Genomic DNA, 19,470 nt, shown 5'->3' on the forward strand with positions numbered 1-19,470 from the left:
ATAACCCTTTAGTAAATTAACAAAATATGTCCCTGCCGTTGTGCTTGGACCCTGCTGACTGTACAAATTGGTATAGAAGCTATATAAGGTGTGCACATATCAGTGAGTTATTTTATCTTATTAATCATCTTTAGACATCCTCCAATTTAGTATGTCTTTAATGTGAAATAATGTATGAAGTTAATGTAAAATGTATGGTAATTTAACGTGAATGTCTTTGTAGTAGTCTGACATACACTTGAAGCCAAAAAGCTTCTTTCTATTCAAGTGCATGTACTTGCTTCCTCATACATGAAGAAATGTAACCCTAATCAAGGAAGTTGGACTACTGCAACTCGCTGCTCGCCTGTCTCCCAGCATGCGCAACCCGCCCTCTCCAGAGGATTCAGAACGCGGTGGCCCGTCTGGTCTTCAATCTACCCAGACGCTCCCATGTTACCCCGCTCCTCATCTCCCTCCACTGGCTTCCCATCACGGCCCGTATCAGATTCAAGACTCTGGTACTGACCTTCCGAGCGGTGAACGGGATTGCACCCGACTACATCAAGTCTCTCCTCCAGCCTTACACCCCCCCCCCCCCCCCCCTACCACCACCTACGGTCTTCTTATGACAACCGTCTGGTGGTCCCACCGCTCAAGAGCGCCCGGTCCCAACACAAGCTCTTCTCCTGTCTGGCCCCCCAATGGTGGAATTAACTCTCCACCTCCATCAGGGACACTGACTGTCTCCCCACCTTCAAGAAAAGGCTCAAGTCGCACTTGTTCCGGGAGTACAACGGCACTTAGGAATGCTTGGCTGGACCTGATGTTCCCTCCAGGATCACAATGACTCGTATTGAGAGACTTGTTGCTCTTGTTGGTTAGTTGTAACTGTTTCAAATTCTTGTACTCGCTGTGAAATATTTTACTGTTGAAATTGTAACTTGTTTAACTGCATGCTCTTATGGTTCTTCCCTTTGGCACTTATTTGGTTTTCCACAATGTATGCTTCATGTTTTGGCTGCTCGCAATGTTTGGGGCTATCTCGTTGTTATGATCAGTGACCTATGCTCTTTTGTAAAGCTCTCTCTTGGAAGTCACTTTGGATAAAAGCATCTGCTAAATGCATACATGTAAATGTAATCAAAAGTAATTTTTCATGACTAATATGCTGTTACATTTTGTCCCTTTAACAGATGCACCTGTCAATACTTAATGGATACCCACCTCAAGCACAACTTGTTGTGACTTATACCACTGCACCATCTGTCCAAGACTAAAGGCTTATAAAAAATCGAAAATACTACTGCATTGGAAAACGCATCTACGGATAGCGATTCCTTTCAAAGGTAATGATTTATACTGTGTAACCTCACAACAGTAATTTTCTTAAAATTGTTGTTGCTGCAAAACAAAACAAGATGGGTTTATGAGAAACAATCAATTTAGCAATCTGTGTAATTCACTGTATAGATCCACTTCATTTTAATGTTCTTTCTTTTTGTAGACATGTTCATTTGCAAGTGTCACCAAAACTGCAGGGACAATGGTCATTTCCATTGTCCTTGTTGTGATCAAATTTTTTAATTAAGGGATAATGTATAGAACGCCGGTCATTATCGGGAAAATAAGCCCAGACAGGGCAAACAGTTGTTCGAAAAAATAATTGACCGCAGAACGTTGGGAAGCCCCATTCAAGTGAATAGGGCATTCTACAGCATTAAGAACAGCCGTGTAATAAAGGAAGAATAACATCTGCAGGCATTTGGAATCTTGTAATGGGGCTGCACCTCTGCCCAAGTCAGCACCCAGCCCAGTGGCTGCACCTCTACCCAATTCAGCACCCAGCCCAGTTGCTGCACCTCTGCCCAATTCAGCACCCAGCCCAGTTGCTGCACCTCTGCCCAATTCAGCACCCGGAGTGGCCAAAACCAACCCATCCCCACCAGGGGCCAAGCCTACGTTGAACATTCGGGGCTTATCCCGAACCTAAACTTCACCTGGGGAAACTGACTTCACCTTCAGAGGCTCGGGGGGCAGCTCAGTTGCTCCAGTCTTTGCCGGGATGCAATGGCACCGCACCACAGCAGACTCGCTGTGTGCAAGCCAGACTGTGTGAACGCCGCTCTGCACGTTTGATGCAGGGACGTAGCTTAGTATTTGAGGGGCAGGGGGCTAAAGGCCGATATATGCTTCTGCGTTTTTCGAAAAACGGACACATGGGAATGCCCTCGTCTCCGTGGAACGCCCTCTACGAGCTCTCCGTCAGCCCTCGGAGAGCCCCGTAGAGCTCTACGTGCACCTCCTGAATTTTCTAACTATCCGTCGTAATTTCGGAGAGCGACGGAGAGCTACGGAGACCCCCTTGGCTGTGATTGGTCAGTATTAAGAACCGCTTGCGTCAGGGGCGGGGTTGCCGTGATAAACAGGACGAACAGAATCCTTTGACCGCCATTGCTGTAAGTTTTCACAATTCATATTTCAGCTAAACAGTACATGTAAATCAGCATCTGAATTAAAATGTGACGAGAAATGGGCAGTGTAGTTGCTGAAAATGTGCGTATTTTATTGATGAAACGGCTAATTTGATACTTCTCGATAACCTAGGTAAACACTCCACGACGACTTACAAAAAACCGTTGCGCCACCTACTCTTCTGGCTGTGAATTGTTTTCAGCACCCACAGCCTACGGAGAACCATAAACGAAGTCTATCTGTCCGTATCCGTGCGCCCGCCCATCCGTAAACGGAGACGCAGAAGCATATTTAGGCCTTAAGCAGTACCGCCGCTCCCATAACACGCACTACGCGTGGGTGCCCTTTCCTATCTCAGTGGCCTGACGAACTTTGACAGTAGGGTCAACTTTTCGAAAATGGCCTCAAAAAGACAACAGGAGTAAGGGGCAGAAATAAGAAAGAGAACGAAACTGCGAAATGATGCCCATGCATCACTTTCAGGTAATTCCATGTTCACTCATTGTTAAATACGGGAAATGTGCTGCTAATTTAATGGTTAGCCTATGCATACACCTCGAACTAGCTGACGTTATTGCTAATGTTAGCACACTCAAATATCAGGTGCAAGCTAAATTGAGATTTTACTGTTAAACATTATCTATGCATTTTACAAGTAACTGACGCCAGCTAGCTGTTACTTTATTTACATTCTATGATGCTTTTATATTCGATTTATCAAATAGTTTTTAAATGAGTAATAAAGGTGGAGAGCTCCTTGGCTGCATGCTTTCAGTTTTAAATGTTTATAATTTGGAAAACCAGGCTAAGAAACGTAAGGGTGGGGCTGAAGCATTAAGAGACAAAAATACATCACCTTCACTAGACAAGGTTTTACCAATTGAAAAACGGCTGTTTATTTTACATGAAGCTCAAAAGCTATTTTGCGCTCAAATAAAGGCCACAAATTTAACAAAGGCTACATTCTTGGCGCTTGTATAAAAAAGGGAAAAAAAACTGACTGCAATTTATTCCATTGTCATGGCTTGTCAGGAACTTTCAGTGCACGGTCATTGTCGGGTCTTAGGCCTGAAGGCCTACAGGTTATTTGCCAAAAACACAAGACAGTCCACATTTGAAGGGGCCAGTGCTGATCTCTTTTTATTGACTATATTCCCAGCGGAGGAAAAGACGCGCTCAGAGCGGACTGAGGATCCGGGGATGGAAAGATATTTCTTTGCCATCTGGGCGACGTGAGGGTATCTCCCAGAGCCCAAAGTTTTCCACCACATGAGAGGATTTTGTTGAGCAGGTATTGGAGACTCTTGTTCATACATCGACATCTGTTTTTGAAGCAGCCGATTGATGTCCTGGTCTTGGCTGTTCGTGCAATACGTGTCTCCGAAGAGACTCCCCATAGCAGTTAAAGCAGTTTTCTCAGTGGGTTGCTGATTACGGGGTTGTCCGGCAGCGGCCTCACTGCCTGCCACATTCACTTGTTTCATGTCCTCCAGTATAGCCACCTGCACCTGTCGTCTCTGCTCCTCTTTTAAATGAATGAGGCAATGAAAGAGTGGATCCAGATAACTCGCTTTGTTAAGCAGCATAAATGCATCCTTTTCCTCGCTATACCGCTTCTCCAGATCTGTGATGATTTTTGTCTTCATCTCGTGCAATGCAGGTGGTTCGGGTTCGCCTGGCGTTAGCTTGTTCAGTTGAGCGAGCAGAACATGTTTTAAAGGCAGTACAGCCGACGCGGTTGGATATTTGTCAGTTGAAAGTGCTTCTGTTGCCACTTTAAAGGGTTTAAGGACCTCTTGCACCTTTTCCATTAGGGACCATTCGCTTGTGGTCAGCTCCATTCTTGACAGTTTTTTCTCGAAGATGACAGCAGACACAGCTGCTTGCTGCTCCGATGCACGGCAGATCATTTCATATGTGCTGTTCCATCGCATTGGACAGTCGTTAAACAGCTTCTCCGTTTTCAATCCTAAAAGTTGTTGTTTCTGCTCGAGGAGGTATCTGTCGCCGGAAGATTTGCTGAAATGTGAGGCCGCCACTTTCTTTCTTTTCCCTACTAACGGGGATTTCAATGGCTCTGACCCCGAGCCCTTTACGCACAGCCAAGTTTATTGTGTGTGCCACACATGGTATATTTACCGCTTGAAGATGTCTCTCCACTGCATTCACGTAATTAGTGGCATTGTCCGTTGTGATGGCAATCACAGATCCACGTTGTATATCAAAAACGTCCAAGATCTCTTGAATGCATTCGCCTACATTCTCTGCAGTGTGGCTTAGCTCTTTTGTTCTTAGCACATTGTTATGCATTTCCCAATCATCATTAATCCAATGGGCCGTTGCTGTTACATAGGATGCTGTCGCTAGGGATGTCCACCCGTCCGTGGTAAGAGCCACATCTTTGTCTTTGATTGATTTCTTTATTTTGTCTGAGGTGCTGTTATACAATTCTACGATTCTATTGGTGACTGTTCCATGGCTGGGGATACGGTACCTCGGTTCCAGTGTTTCACAGAACTCCCTGAAGCCTATCCCATCCACCACACTGATCGGCCTCATGTCTTTGCATATGAACGAAATCTATTTTTGCGTGCAGGCCTCCTGTCGTGCCGCAGACAACGAACTTGTGGCGGACGGTGCAAAATATGTATCCAGACGTGGTTGTTTTGCTGAAGTTCCACATTTTATGCAATATTCACTTGAGTGCACATTTTGGAGATGTAGCCTCAAGTTGCTTGTGGTTGAATGGTAAGCTAACTCAAGCTTACATAGCTTACACACTACTTTAGCAGGCTCAACAATTTTTCCACCAACTGACCAAAATCCGAAATATTCCCAGACATTACTCTTTAGATTGTTGGGGGTTATAATCACTTTCTCTGTTTCACTTTCTCTGTTATAATCACTTTCTGCCATCTTCCACGCATGTCAACTGTCAGCAGTGACGCTGTGCCATGTGCTACTCCTGTGACCTGTCCCTGACCTCAGGCGCGCGCCCACCCGCAAAGCAGACAGTCCCGCCGCTGCTGCTACAGCTGCCGCTGTTGTGATTTTTTTTTTTACATTCGAATATTAATTTTCACATTCGAAATGAGTTTTTTAACCACTATTCGAATATATATTCGAATTTAGAATATTCATTGACAGCCCTAGTTGACGACGTGGTAAGGAGTAGGCAAATTAACAGGGACTCTCGGGAAGGAAGGGAGGCTGTGTGTGTGTGTTAATGTGCGCCTTACGTCGTAACTGCAAAAATCCAATAACATGAATAATACTGAATGAAGTACTGAAAGGGAAGATTATGGGCATATACCACGCTCACACAACTGATCTGTTATAGGCTAGTAGTTATATAAGAAAAAAAAATAATGATCTATCTAGCGAAATTGGAGGACACAGTATTACTAGGTTACCCTATTTTAACCACTGCGGCCACCAAGCATAGCTAAAATGGTATCAAAAGGTATCTGTATGGTATTGAATATAAGAAGTTATTAACATAATATACCATGTATATTACTGTTTGCTTATTACTATTATGGTTTTGTTTTAATTGTAAATTGTAGGTATATATCTTCCAAGTAATTGGTTGTGGTATTTCCCAGCCAATCACCCCTTTCTCTCTCTGTCTAGTTATGCCAGGTTGCTGAGGTAGAGGTCGAGGAGACAGCCAGGGAAGAACAGGCTATAGACTACTTTGTCCGTCTGATCCTGCTATCCTGCACATTTTTTAAATACCATCCCAAACAAGAGACAAATAACCCTGTTGTCAAGAAGGCCTTCATTAATAGAGAAGGCAAACCACGGAAGTGGCTGACGTACTGTAGTGAGCGTCATTCATTATTTTGCTTTTTGTGCCTGGCTTTTAGCAAGATAACCGACCCCAGCATTTTTCTTAGTGGAATTTCAGACTGGAGGCATGTGCACCAAAGAATTGAAGAGCACGAGCAAAGCGTGACTCATAGAAATTGTGCCGAAGCATTTATTTTAAACTGCTCTAATGCTGATATAAACAACCTGCTTGGGGGCAAATATCTGTCAGTGCACCGCGACCAGTTGAGGAAGAGACGCCAGGTTTTGGAACGGGTAGTGGAGGTTGTCAAAGTTTTAGGCAAGAGAAGCCTAAGTTACAGACACGTGGACAATGAGGCTGCATACAACCTCGATATTGATAGTATAGACCATGGCAATTTTTGGGAGCTAATAATATTAATTGGAAAGTATGATGTGTGCTTGAAAGAACACCTCAATAGTGTTATTGCAAAAAGCAAAGAAATGCATGAGTCAGGGTCAAGAGGCAGAGGTTCATTTGTGACATTACTGTCCAAAACAACCATCAACTCTGTCATTGATGCAATCCGGACCTTAATTCAAGAAAACATCTCCACCGAGATCCAGAAAACAGGAATGTTTTCCGTTCAGCTGGACACAACTCAGGACGTAGCAGGGCAAGATCAATGTTCAGTGATTTTAAGATATGTCACTGATGTTGTCACAGATGCTGGCTGGCAGGTAGACCCAAATGCAGGACTCAGACCCAGGAGGTAAATTAAAGATTTATTTTACTTGAAAAAATAAAGTCGGAGAAAACAAAAGGCAGGGCTGCGGTAGCGGAGAATCCGGGGGGAATGTTGGAACGACGAGACAAGACTGGACCAAGCAGGGGTATGAACCGGGTCTAGAAAAAGGCAGAAAATAAACTGGTTATTTAACAGAATATGATGCAAGACTGACTAAGGTAATTCAGACGGCCGACTGACGTGGACGATAATGACGAAGTTGAACTGGCGAAGCTTGGATGGGAAACCGGGGTTGATATACAGATGGTGATGAGTAAATGATCCGCAGATGTGCGTCGTTAACATGGAGCGTGTGGACAGGAATGCAGGAGCCTGTAATTGAAAATAAAGGGACCGACAGCCAAAGAACAGACAGAACGAAAAGGGCAGGTCCAACCCAGGGACATGACAGTACCCCCCCCCCCCTAACGGGCGCCTCCAGGCACCCGACCGGAGCAGCCCGGGTGGGTGTGATGGAAGTCCCGGATGAGAGAGGGGTCGAATATACGGGAACAGGGCACCCAGCACCGCTCCTCTGGACCATAACCCTCCCAGTCCACAAGGTATTGGAACCCGCGTCCATGGCGGCGCACCTCCAGCAGGCGGTTCACCATGTACACTGGGTGACCGTCAATCAGCCTGGGCGGCGGTGGAGCTGGATCAGGAGGGCACAGCGGACTGGATGACAGGCTTTAAGAGGGAGGTGTGGAACACTGGGTGGACTTTCAGTGAGGCCGGCAGCTTCAGGTGGACAGCCACTGGGTTGATCATTGATACAACCTCGAAGGGACCCACATAGTGGGGAGCCAGTTTACGCAAGGCCACCTTGAGGGGCAGGTCCTTAGCCAGGACCCAAACCCGTTGTCCGGGAGTGTAAGCCGGGGCGGGGACACGTCGTTGGTCTGCTCGGCGTTTGGTGGTGGCTGAGGTGCGCAGCAGGGCGGAACGGGCTTTCCTCCACTCTCGCTGGCAGCGGCGGACGTGGACCTGGACCGAGGGAACAGATATCTCCTCCTCTTGGTGCGGAAATAGAGGTGGCTGGTAGCCCAGGGAGCAGTGAAACGGTGACAATCCAGAGGAGGTGCTGATTAGGGAGTTGTGTGCGTACTCTACCCAGGGCAGGTAAGAGCTCCAGGACGTGGGTTTGGAGGAGCACACACTGCGGAGAGCCGCCTCCATCTCCTGGTTGACCCGTTCTGTCTGGCCGTTTGTCTGGGGGTGGTAGCCCGAGGACAGGCTGACTGTTGCCCCCATGGCTTTGCAGAAAGCCTTCCAGACTTGTGACGTGAACTGTGGACCACGGTCAGATACGATGTCCACCGGGATCCCATGCAGGCGGAACACGTGGGCAACCAAGAAATCTGCTGTCTCGCGGGCTGACGGGAGCTTGGGCAAGGCAATAAAATGAGCTGCCTTGGAGAAACGGTCAATTATGGTGAGGACTGTGGTGTTGTTGTCAGAGGGAGGGAGACCGGCGACGAAATCCATGGCAATGTGGGACCAAGGGCGTCCAGGAACCGGTAGGGGGCGCAGGCGACCCGCTGGTGGGTGTGTGGAGGTCTTGCTGCAGGCACAGGTAGAGCAGGCAGACACAAAAGAGCGTGCGTCCTTCGCCATGGTAGGCCACCAGAAGTGTTGCTGTAAAAACGCCATGGTGCGTGTGATTCCCGGATGGCATGTGAGCCTGGTGGAGTGAGCCCATTGTAGCACCTCGGTACGGACTGTGTCGGGGACAAAACGGAGGTTCTGTGGGCCGGGTCTGGGGTCGGGTTGCTGTTGTTAGGCTCGAGTGATGAGGGACTCCACCTCCCAGGTGACGGCGGCCAACAGACAGGTTTGGGGCAAGATGGTTTCTGGTGGTGAGTCGTCCTCATCAGGAGCGTGTATCCGAGAAAGAGCATCGGGCTTGGTGTTCCGGGAGCCTGGTCGGTAGGTCAGGTGGAAATTAAACCTACCGAAAAACAGCGCCCAACGCGCCTGACGGGAGTTGAGGCGTTTAGATGTCTGGATGTATGACAAGTTTTTGTGGTCCGTCCAGACCACAAATGGTTGTTCTGAACCTTCCAGCCAGTGACGCCATTCCTCCAACGCCTGCTTGACTGCCAGTAGTTCCTTGTTACCAACATCATAGTTCCGTTCAGCCGGGGTTAGCTTGCGGGAAAAGTAGGCGCAGGGATGGAGCTTCTGGTCCTGGGGAGACCTCTGAGAGAGGACAGCTCCCACTCCGGTGTTGGACGCATCTACCTCCACCACAAACTGTAGGGATGGGTCAGGCTGAGTGAGTAACGGGGCTGAGATGAACCGGGTCTTAAGAGTGTTGAAGGCGGTGTCCGCTTCCGACGTCTATTTGAATGGAGAGGCGGTGGAGGTGAGCATGGTGAGCAGAGCAGCAACCTGACTGTAGCCACGAATAAACCTTCTATAAAAGTTAGCAAACCCCAGGAACCGTTGGAGTTGTTTTAGGGTCCCTGGAACTGGCCACTCCTTCACCGCGGCCACTTGGCTGGATCCATCTCCACTCTCCCCTCGGAAATAACGTGACCCAGGAACCAGACAGTAGAGGCGTGGAAGTGGCATTTCTCCAACTTGATGAACAACCGGTTCCGAAGCAGGCGTTCCAGGACCAACCGAACATGTTGGATGTGTTCCGGGAGTGAGAAAAGATGAGGATGTCGTCAAGGTAGACGAAGACGAAGCGGTTTAGCATGTCTCGGAGGCCGTCATTCACCAGGGCTTGAAAAACCGAGGGAGCATTGGTGAGGCCAAACGGAACCACTATATACTCATAATGGCCCAGGGTTGTGTTAAAGGCCATCTTCCATTCATCCCCCTCCCGGATGCGCACCAGATGGTAAGCGTTGCGCAGGTCTAACTTAGTGAAAATAGAGGCTCCGTGGAGGGGAACGAAAGCAGAGCTGAGGAGTGGCAAAGGATATTTGTTGCGGGTTGAGATGGCGTTCAAGCCCCGGTAATCTATACACGGACGCAGGCCTCCGTCCTTCTTGCCCACGAAGAAGAATCCTGCCCCCAACGGCGAAGAGGAGGGTCGGATAATACCGGCTGCTACCGAGTCCTTAATGTACTCCTCCATGGCAGCGGTCTCAGGTCGTGACAGGTTATTCATCCGGATGATGAAACACCTTCATGAGGTCCTCGGTGAAGGCGTCGTAAGAGGAAGACCGCGATCCCCCTGAACGCCACACTGCGGTGGCCCAGGACAAGGCCTTTCCTGAAAGGACCCCGATGACGTAGGCGATGCGTGATCTATCCGAGGGATACGACGATGGCTGCTGGGCGAACACTAGGGAGCACTGCATGAGAAAGTCCCGGCAGCGGTGTGGTTCTCCGGCATACCTCTCCGGGGGGGCTACTTGGGGTTCCCGTTGTAGTTGAGGTGGAGGCGGGTTGACAGGCTCTGTTACAGGGGCTGGTACCGGTAATGTCTTGGTGGACAACTCCGTCCGGAGGCTGTTGAAATCAGCGACGAGTTGTGCCATCTGGTTAGACAAGGATTGGAGCGCCTCTTCGTGTCGGCCCAAGGCGGCACCCTGGTATGAAAGGGCTTGGTGGAGCTGCTCTGAGTCTGCTGGGTCTGTCATGGCCAGTTCAATCTGTCACGGATGCTGGCTGGCGGGTAGACCCAAATGCAGGACTCAGACCCAGGAGGTAAATTAAAGATTTATTTTACTTGGAAAAATAAAGTCGGAGAAAACAAAAGGCAGGGCTGTGGTAGCGGAGAATCCGGGGGGAATGTAGAAACGACGAGACAAGACTGGACCAAGCAGGGGTATGAACCGGGTCTAGAAAAAGGCAGAAAATAAACTGTTTATTTAACAGAATATGATGCAAGACTGACTAAGGTAATTCAGACGGCCGACTGACGTGGACGATAATGACGAAGTTGAACTGGCGAAGCTTGGATGGGAAACCGGGGTTGATATACAGATGGTGATGAGTAAATGATCCGCAGATGTGTGTCGTTAACACGGAGCATGTGGACAGGAATGCAGGAGCCTGTAATTGAAAATAAAGGGACCGACAGCCAAAGAACAGACAGAACGAAAAGGGCAGGTCCAACCCAGGGACATGACAGATGTGGTCCATGAGAGGCTTGTCGCAGTGGTCCGGTGCAGTGCATCCACTGGACAGTCCTTTGTGAAGTTGCTTACAGAGGTCCTTGAGCATTTGAAATTGGACATAAGCCTGTGCATAGGAAATTCCACAGATGGGGCTTCAAACATGCAGGGACAGTACAGAGGCTTCTCTGCGTTGCTCACATTACAGTTCCCCAACCATGTGCATGTGTGGTGCTATGCGCATGTCCTCAACCATGTTAGCTGAGACCACTCAGATAGTGATTGAGAGTGGGTCACTGTTTGATCTCCTCAATGATATCGCAGTGTTCATCAGGGAGTCATATCAAAGAGTGAGCCTGTGGGAGAGGGAGAGTCATGACAAGAGGCACAGGCGCATTGCTCCAATGGGAGAGACACGGTGGTGGTCGAAGCACGATGCCTTGAAGAAAGTATTTGGAGCATTGGGCAAACCCCAAGACTGTCTGTACATTGAGGTGGTGTCCACACTCTCAGCCATACAGGAACAGAAGACAACAAAAGGAAATGTACGCACCAAAGCCAGAGGATACAAAGAGGGCCTACTCAGGTATGAGACCATTCTTACAGCTCAGCTATTCCTCAGAATATTTGAGCTTACATCTCCACTGTCAAAGTACCTGCAGACTGGAGGGATGGACATCCTATCAGCCCATAGGATGGTCATCACTACTCAAGATGCCCTAAAACAGATCTCAAGAAACCTCCAGGTTGTGAAAGATGTGGTTGACAATTTTGTCAAATGGGCAAATGCAAAAATAGAAGAGCAAGATGAGGACACAGATATTGAAGTGGAGGCTGCACTGCCCCGAAGAGAGTCAAAAAGAAGAAATCCATGTCAGGAGAGATGGCTCAGGATGAGCCCATGGCTGATGCAGAGAGAGCCTATGAGGTTGGGGTACATAATCAGATTCTTGATACAGCTAGTGAGGCCATCCAACAAAGATTTCTGACTCATGGGACTCTTTATGCTGATCTGTCATTTTTGCATCCCAGAAACCTTCACCTTATCCGAACCAGTGCTCTCCCTAAATCAGCATTTGAAGACCTCAGCAAGTGCCTGGTGAAATTTGATAGCAGGCCAACTGCTGACAACCTGCAGATGGAGCTGAAAAGCTTAGCAGGCCAATGGGATAGGCTGAAACTATCACCATTGGATGAATATGCAACCAGAACAGTGGATGATGGATCAGATGGAATGGAGGAGGACATGGAAATTGTCAACAAAAGCTGTGCTTCTTGTAAAGAGTGCCCTCTGTGCTGCTTTCAGATTCTTCAACCTGCTCACAGATGCATATCACTTGCTTGGACTTGCATAAAAGTTTTTGTTGACAATGTCAATAACCCAGGTGGCCTGTGAACGATTATTTTCAACACTGAAATATATAAAAAGCAGACTGAGGAGTTGCCTGACTTCCAACAAACTTGAAGCTTTCATGTTGATGGCAACGGAAAAGGACATACTTGTGGCTTTGGATACAGACACTGTCATTGACAGAGAAGAGTGAGTTAATGAAGAAACTACTGTTGTTGTAAGGTAAGATTATTTATGTTATCAATGTTATAAAATTATTTGTGGTGTAATGAATCTATTCATTGAAGACCTCAGCAAGTGCCTGGTGAAATGAATCTATTGAATCTGATGTAATGAATCTATTCATTACACCACCACACATTACAGAAAGTAATGTGATCATGACTAATTATTCCTCTGTTGTTCTCTCTCAAGTGCTCTCACTTGTGTGATTAATAATCCAGTGTTGTTCAAAGGCCATGCAGTTTTCCACTGTAACTTGCACTTGTGTACTATAAAAAGTGTCAATAAAAAGTGAGTACACTGCTTCTCTTGTATTGGTGCTCTTTTCCAGGGCATATACTACTATCACCTTTATTTGAGCTTTTGGGAAGGGTTGTGGCTGTTGTAGTTAGCAGACACTTTTGACAAAATATGAATCTTACAGTAGTTAAAATAAACAGTAAACAGTTTTTAATAGTTTCTAAGCCAATATTAAGCAAAATAGTACTAATAACAGTAATGGCAATACAATATCAAATATCCATTAAAAGAAAAATTCCATAAAATACCATAAATATACAAATCATCACTCTACGAATTAATTAATTATCTAAGTGTTAGATCGGGGGGGGGGGGGGGGGGGCATGGCAGAACTTCGGGTCAGGGGAGGGAGGGGGGGTTCCTTAACCCAAAAATGCCAGGGCCGATTTTTTTGTCCCATTCCAGCCCTGCCTGCTTGCCTCTGTTTTGTGTCCAGTGTTTGTCTTGTCCTTACCCTTATTACCGTGAGTACCCTGTCTGTTTTCCTGTTTAAAGAATAAACCCTTTGTTTGACGGCATGTCTGCCTTCTCTCCCGCGTTTGGGTCCTACCCCACCACACACCGTAACACTGTACGTTCCATACTTTTTTGAAAGAGGTTCCATATAGTTTATACCCAGATAGATTTGTTTCATATTACAGAATGTAACCTTCCTTTTCATCTGATATAGAATGTCAATATTGAACACTGAAACACACATACCTACTCATGGCATATGGTAGGTTGATGTAGAAATGCTATGCTGCCACCTGAGGCAGTGTTAGGCAATTCATTGGGGGTCTTGATTGTAGCCTTTGGCAGGGTTGTCCTGAAAATTCTGACCAATCCCAATTGGCAGCGGCCAGAGCCCAGACGTAATGAAGCAACCTATAGGGTGAGAGCAAAATTATAGTAAATGATCAAACTGGCACTGTTGATCAAATGTGCATTTAAAAAAAAACTTTGTCAGAGAAAATGATTGTCCTATGACACCTGAAGAGACTTGAGGGATACAGAACATCCCTGGCAGTCTGCTAACCTTCCTACTATTACAACTTTCTGGACAATCCTGCAAATAGTTGTCTCATTTAGATATACATATTTAGAAAATATTTTCTTTACCATAACATGCTTTTTGCACAAGTAAATACATTATGGTGTCTTATCATCACACTAGGCTGGTAAATAACTATGTTGAGATGAAAGCTATCTCACCTCACAACTTAATTTAATTATTATTATGAATTGTTTTTATTTTTCTCCATTGTTTCACCTTCTCTTAGTAGTTACCTTTGTAATGTAATTTATTTGTCCAATTGTGTTTTTGAGATGTGGGTAAAGTATAGTGATCATTTTGGAATTCTGTATTGCCATTGTGTGTCTGTATGTACTATTTGAAAAATCAAAATACAATATCATAAAAAAAGAAATAGGGAAAAGCACATTTTAACTACAAAAACTAGCAACCAGTCATAGTCTGAAATATATGCCACGGCCAATGCATTAGTACTATCAATGCAACTGAGCTATAAAAAATATTGAGCTGTGTACTAAATCCGTGTCACTGAAAGCTTCTTTAAAATAAAAGCACATGCTTGGCCTAACAACTTACACAAAAAAAACATTGAGATATACAGACTTCATTTTCAGGAGGATTGTAGAAATATCTAACAGTTTCATTTGACCCTTTTACCACTTCTTTTTCAAACATGTGTTTTGTGTGGTTGTTGAAGTCAGTCTGCACCCACCGATATCCAGATATGGGTGGTTTCAGCAAAGAAGCCTGTTTTTCCTCAACCTTAGCTGTGATTGGACCAAAGAAGGGGTGGAGGTCAGCTTGTCGGAGTAGTCATTTGAGTGAAAGTAGTAAGGGGAACGCACACACATTTCAAAGATTCTCATATGTTTATTATATGTTTACTGTGCACCTGCCCACCAAAGTAAATTCCTTGTTTGTGTACACTTACTTGGCGATGAAACTTAATTCTGATTCTGAAAGGGGGGCTTACAGGAAGGTTTGGGAGAACCATGTAGAGTTCAACCATTTGGCATAAACACAGTGTTTGCAGGACAGGTTAACTAATAGCCCCCAGAGTTTCAACCCTAGCCCTAGTCTCAGTCCCAGTGGCATTTCTATATCCAGCCCCTCAACTCCACGTCCCAGTCCCAGTCCCACCACAGCTCCACGTGTCCAGAGGTTTAGAACATGTATTCGAGAGATTGAGATTTGGGTTCTGCTGACTTAGCTCCTCAGTGTCCATTTACACACCAGGGTTATTTCTGCACAACACACACACTAACTCAGGGCTGCAGGGGTGTGTCCTGGTATGAGTAAGTACTACAGCTGCTACTGAAGGAATCTCAAACCACGGTGAGATGGGGATCTTTGAATAACCTAACACCAATAACCTAAAACCAGCATTGAAAGTGAAAGTTTAGTGGGAAAATGATCCTGATCTGTTCACTCACCGTTCTCCACAGGCTTACACGTAAAACTTTTTATTGATTGTCTCTCTGTCTCCATGTTGCTTTGGGGATGAGGCTAAATAAAATGTCTGAGCTCTGGAGCAGCATGGAAGCTGCAAATGGGTAGGGTGGTTACTTTGAACTTTGTCTCTATTGATTAACAAGCTCAGATAGGCCACCTATCTGAGCCAGTCTCTCTGAAACTGGTATGGCCCAGATCTGACATGCTGAAAGCTAGTCTCATGCTCAAGGCCAGCTGTTGTATGCACTTTGAATGTGTGTGTGTTTGGGCTGGGATGCTCTTGAGGATTCTGTCACTGGTTACACCATAACTAGGAAGGTCAAGACAATACACCCGATGTGAGTTAGCGAACCCTTCTCACATGCACTAACATCAGTGATGCTGTATACTAGACTGCTATCCTCCCTATGTCCATCTTCTTGCCACACACTTCCTCTTCTTTCTGCCGTCCACCCTGCCATCCCCCTTCTCTTTCCTCCCATCCTCCTTCTCCTGTTCATCTTGCCATCCTCCCTCTCTACCTCTCCCCGCTGGGCACAGACTCCCTTGTGGCATAATATCGGAGTCAGATGGCTGAGCGGTTAGGGCATCTGGCTATTAATCAAAAGGTTTCCGGTTCGATTCCTGGCCGTGCAAAATTACGTTGTGTCCTTGGGCAAGGCACTTCACCGTACATGCCACGGGGAGAATGTCCCTGTACTTTTACTGTGTCGGTCTGGATAAGAGCGTCTGCTAAATGTAAATGTAATATGTTCAACTAAACACCCATCAGAGCTGGTTGTGAGCCTGACACCTGCTTCCCCTGTGCTGATCTGGGTGATATAAAGTTAATAGAGATTCTCGTTCCATATGGGTTCCCCTGCTGTTCTGTTACCCAGAGCTCAGTGCCCCAACTGGAACAAAGAAGAGAGATGGCACCAGCGAACAAGGTACTGACGTGTATGTGGATGTTCAAGAAGCCTTTCTGTGATCATTCTAGAAGGATGTCTGTATATCTTGTGTGACGATTTGTCCCCTCCGTCACCGAGTACGTTCCCCCCCCAGGACAGCAAAAATGAGACGCTGAGACGGTCAATTGCAGCAATACTTCAGTTATATTTCTTTTTTTTCTTTTAAGCGGAGCCAGCACGCTAGTAGACACACTTCCGTACTAGGTATTCAAAACGGGGAAAATAAACACTTCACGTCAAACAAAGAATATCAGTAACTGGACAATTCTCCAGTGGTCCCTCAACCGCCGTTGCACCAGTCATTCTCCGGCTCCACTCCTCCCTTCCTTCATCTAATCGGGACCTTTTAAAGCAAGCACAATCAGGAATATGAGGTACACCTGTTTACTTGATCCCATCAATTAAGCGTCCTTAGGCATACCTCCCAGGAGAGGGTGCCCCCGGACCCTGTATTCCACCTGACCCCTCACACTTGTTATACTGTCCATGACCATGTTCTAGGAGGTTGTCTGTGATCACATTTTAGAAAGAAGCCTGTGATCACGTTCTAGGAGGTGAATTTTGTTTGAGTTCAGGTTGTTTATTTCTACAAGTTCTGTTCTACTAATTTGAAATGTCTCTCAGTAAATGTATTTTTTAAGTATTGATTTGATACAGTATATTAGAAAATAGAAAAGCAAGTTTGTCGCTGATCAACCTTAGTCATCACAGTCGGCGAGTGATAAAACTGTCAGAACAGTGAAATCAAAATTCAACCACAAAGATTTCTCATCCAGGTTTCCTTCAAGTATGCAATCACTTAATTAACTACAAAGACAATGAAAACTTGGTCCTGAAAGCAGGACTTTATTCAGCGGTGTTTCTCGTATCACTGTGATGAGGACCACAGACCAATGCTTAGCGGTCATTGGACTTTTTGCTGTGAGAAATATTGACGCTATGCTACACCAGACCAGAGGGACAGAACAGAGTTTAGTATGAATCTGTATGTGTGTGTGTGTGTGTGTGTGTGTGTGAGAGAGAGAGAGACAAACCAGAATGGAGCAGTTGTTGCTGGAGAATCTCTGATTGTGAACGTCCAGAGCTGTGTTCTAATCTCTTTAGCCTTGAGTCACTTAAACACACATACACCCACACACAACCATGAACACACACATACACAAAAGCTGAATTGGTGATTCAATTAATGAGTAGAGTATATTGTTATGAACAAGAGTTCTGGGTTAGACTCCCATCTGTGGCACACAGCTGAAGACCAGTTTGAGGAGTCTGACCCCTTATATTCCCAATCCCCCTCCCCCAGGATATCCTGGAGTGTCTGAAGCTGATGAGACAACACACATACCCTGAGGCTGGTGAGACACACACACATACATTGTGACAGCAAAGGGGCTGAGACGCAGACTTGGACATAATACAGGACATTGCAGCCACATTTGAATTAACAAAGGAAAAACGTACAAACGAGACAAACAAATCTTCAGAGGACCCTCGCTCCACCCGGGTCGGCTACTCACACCTGTACGTGAAACACCAAACAAATGACACTTCACATTATTGGACTGAAGTATTTGATGATCAGCTCTCACGCTGGCTTTTTTGGTGTGTTTTGGGTCATTATCCTGTTGGAGGACTCATGATCTGCGACTGAGGTAGAGCTTTATGACACTGGGAAGTACGTGCCGCTTCAGAATACCCTAATAGTCTTGAGATGTCATTGTGCCCTGCACACGTTCGTCACCCTGGCACAGTAAAGCAGCCTCAAAACATAACCGAGCCTCCTCCAGTTTCACTGTAGTAGGTATGGTGTTCTTTTCTGTGAAAGCTTGATTTTTCATCTGCAAACACAGTGCTGATGTGACTTGCCAAAAGACTCATCTGTTCTAAGGACTTGACTGGCTTTTTCCTGTTTTTCTTTCCAAAGTCTGGGTCTTCTTCCATGGAGGCAATCAAAAACTGATGTACATTCACCTTGGAGTTCCGCTTACATCTCTTTGGTAGGTCTCCTTCTACCATTCAGACAGTCATTCTGTTCAATCGAGTCAATTTTCCTCTTGTGGCCGTGCCCATGTAAGTTGGCTACAGTTCCATTGACCTTGAACTTCTTAATAACATTGGCAACTCTTGTCACAGGAACATCAAGCTGTGTGGAGATGGTCCTGTAGCCTTTACCGTTAACATGCCTGTTTATTATTTACTTTCTGATCTCTCTCCTTTGCTTTATGTGGTCCATGTTCAGTGTGGTGCACACAATGATACCAAACGGCACAGTGACTACTTTGCTCCATTTAAATAGACTTACTGACTAAAAACAAGATTAGAAACGTGATACCAATTAAAAGATCTTGCTTTATTCTATGACATACCAAAAGCATGTAAGTATACAGTACATGATGCATCAACTTTGAATGTAATCACTTTTCAGGATGAATTAAGTATTATTTCAATGAGCTGTAAGTGACCAACCAATTTGAGCACATCTATATCTGCTTGCTTGCTTGCTTCCTCTCTGACTGTGTCTGTCTTCCTGTCTGTGCTGCAGTACTTTAAGGATGTGGAGGAGGCAGAGTTGGTTGTGCAGGTTCAGAATAGCACAGGAAAGCTTGTGTCTGCTAACGTGTGTATCGGACTAGAGAGAGACATGCATGGAATCATCCCAGGGTACTGTGCTGTCAGACTGGTGAAGGCTGGTGAGAACCATCTCAGATTAAAAACATCTCTCTCATTGCCATTGCTGTCTCTCATTCCTATCGTTTATAGTACTTGTCTGTTGCCCGAAACAAACCTTGACTCCCAATTGTTTTGCGCAATCACCCTCTTTTTCTGCCCAGATTATCGGGGTCAGCTGTCTTTTTGACCCCATGACCTGTGTGGAGGCTGTGAAAAGGGTGGAGGGTGTGGACAAGGCTGGGCTCTCTGCCGACTACATCGTGCAGCATCTCACCCTCGACAGCATGCAGGTGCACACACTCAATCTCTCTCACACAGACACACAACATACCCATATACTAACAGATTGATAGGGTTATTACTAAATACAGTAACTACTTTATTGAAAGGGAGGCTGCTCAGGTCATGAACAGCATTCCGT

This window comes from Osmerus mordax, chromosome 24 (genome assembly GCF_038355195.1).
Source record: "Osmerus mordax isolate fOsmMor3 chromosome 24, fOsmMor3.pri, whole genome shotgun sequence".
NCBI classification, from domain to species: Eukaryota; Metazoa; Chordata; class Actinopteri; order Osmeriformes; family Osmeridae; genus Osmerus; species Osmerus mordax.